Raw genomic sequence first — 2,633 nt, forward strand, 5'->3', positions numbered from 1 at the left:
AAAGGGAAGGTGTTTTCTTTGGGTTTGTTTGTTTGTTCAGTCTTGCATTGTATCTTTATACACCTCACAAACTAGAGCCAAATAAAATAGCAGCCTTTACACACTGTTTAATAACTTCTTGTCCTGCCAGCAACCATCCTGGGGCAGTAAGCATCCCAAGCAGCAGTGGGGGAGATATTTCGGGAGCCATGCAAGAGACAAGGAGGCAGGAAGTGTGGGAAGTGAGCACACTGCCCACGGACTGTCCTCGGCAGCAGCAGCTTCCTGCACAGCGGTGCATGTGCTGGTGCGGCTCGAACTCGAGTATGCCAAGGGTTTCTAAACTTTTAATCTGCTCAGAAATGCAAGATCAGCCCAGGAAAGCCCTGCAGACCTTGTTGTGTCCTGTGGATTGCTGGGTGAAGAGCAGCAAGGGGAACAACCCAGCACTAAATGTGCAGGACGGAAGAAATCACAGGTAAATGATTACAAGGAGTGATTAAAAGGCATGTGCATAACATAAAAAGATAAATGGCAAAGAAATTTTTAGTCCCAGGTGTTCATCTGTACCTTGTCAAGTGTTCCAGCAAGCTCGTCCCCAGCCTTATGCTCTGGTACACTTTACAAGAAGTTTTCAGGTAATGGGAGTTTAAAAATTAACTGGTGCACCCTGTGCTGCACGCTCATGAGCCAGGGCCCTTTGAAGTGGGCAGAAAAATCCCCGTCATTTCAAAGGGCTTTGAAGCTGGCCCTGGGCACACAGAGACAGGGTTAATTTTACACTCGGCCGCCGAGGAGCCCTGCAAGCTGGGCTGCGGTGGCTGGGACGGCGACGGGCGTCACCCCTGCCCCCGCAGCTGGGAACGGCTGCTGGGGACACTGCAGGGACACAGCCCGGGCAGGGATGCCGGGCAGTCAGCCAGCACAGCACCCAGCCAGAACAGCATCCAGCACCCAGCCAGAACAGCATCCAGCACCCAGCCTGCATCCTCTGCCCGGCACCTACCTCCTGCCAGATTCAGGCAATGCAGAAGGACAAGCAGGAAGGACAAGGACCGGGCTTGTTTAGCCTGGAGAAAAGGAGACTCAGGGGTGACCTTTTCACCCTCTACAACTTCCTGAAGGTGGTTGTAGTCAGGTGGGGGCTGGTCTCTTTCTCCAGGCAGCACTGACAGAACCAGAGGACACAGTCTTAAGCTGCACCAAGGGAAGTATATCAGGTTGGATATCAGGAAAAAGTTTTTTACAGAAAGGGTGATAATGTGTTGGAATGGCCTGCCTGGGGAAGTGGTGGAGTCACCACCCCTGGATGTGTTTAAAAAAGACTGCATGTGGCACTTGGTGCCATGGTTTAGTTGAGGTGTTGGGGCATGGGTTGGACTCAATGATCTTAAAGGTCTCTTCCAGCCTCGTGATTCTGTGAATTCTGTAAATTCTGTGAATTATGTGACAAGAAGGAAAAGTAATCTGTCCTTCCTCTAAGTGGTACAAAGGCTGGGTCTTGGGATAAGCAGCAGCTGCCAAGTACTCCCCTGGGAAGCCACCTTCAGTTGGCAGTGGGAATGAAGAACAAGTTTAGCATGGACTAGCTGAAAGCACTGTGAATACTTCGAAACAACATTAAAGGGTAAACCAGAACTGGAGCAAAGAGGACATGGTGTGGCATTGAACTGCTGCTCTCCCTGCAACTGCAGAAGAAAATGAAAATTCCTTTTGAGCAACCATGCAGAAAACCCTGAAGTCCAACAACAGCAGCTCCTTTACCCAGATCTCCTTTTCCAATCTTCTGGCAAAAGAAGGGATCCACCCATGCCTGGTGACACAAAAGTATGAAGTCTTGCTCCTGAGCACCCCGAGGGCCCTGCAGAGGGAGAAGGCAGTTTCCCAGCCAGCACTGAGGTGCACACCCAGAGAGGCATCGCCCAATGTGGCCATCAGCCTGACACATCCTCCTGCCAAAGCAGGTCCTGTGTCACTCAGCAGCTCCTGCTGGGGACAAGCCCACCAGTTGCTGAGACACCCCAGCCTCCCCCTGTGGCTCTTGGGGAGGGCAAGGGCTCCATTCACACTGGCCCATTTGGGCAGCCTTGCCATGCTGCTGTGTCTCAGCCCTAGCCCTGCATCCCTGGGGTGGCCTCACTCCTATGTGGTGGCACTGCTGAGATGCACAATGCCAGCTTCAAGGCACTGCTGAGGGACTAACCAAGGCCAGGCAGTAAAACCTCAGCATCACCATATGGATATTGTATTTGGACTCCACTGCCAGAAAGAATTCCTTGTAAACTCCTCCTGGTCCCCTTGCACAACACGAAGACTGCCCCAGAGTCAGAGCACACCCACCTTGAGACTCAAGGCTTTTTGTAAGCTGTTTTTCTTCATTTTGAATCACTTACCGTGTTATACCAAGGTCATTTGCATTGTGTTGTGCTGTTGCTAATAATGTCTGATGGTACTCCTTAAATAGTTTTGGAAGAAAAAACATGTAAGAGATAACATAATATTAAAAAATTAATTCATAGCATAAAATTGAAAGACACAGGAAGTATTATGACATCTATCTTAAAAAATATTCATATATGTTACAAGTTTCCAGTTGGTAAGAAACCACAGGTATTTCTAAGGACCTGGGTAATTTTTTCCAGTTTTGTGCCTAG

This window comes from Haemorhous mexicanus, chromosome 2 (assembly GCF_027477595.1).
Source record: "Haemorhous mexicanus isolate bHaeMex1 chromosome 2, bHaeMex1.pri, whole genome shotgun sequence".
Lineage (NCBI taxonomy): Eukaryota > Metazoa > Chordata > Aves > Passeriformes > Fringillidae > Haemorhous > Haemorhous mexicanus.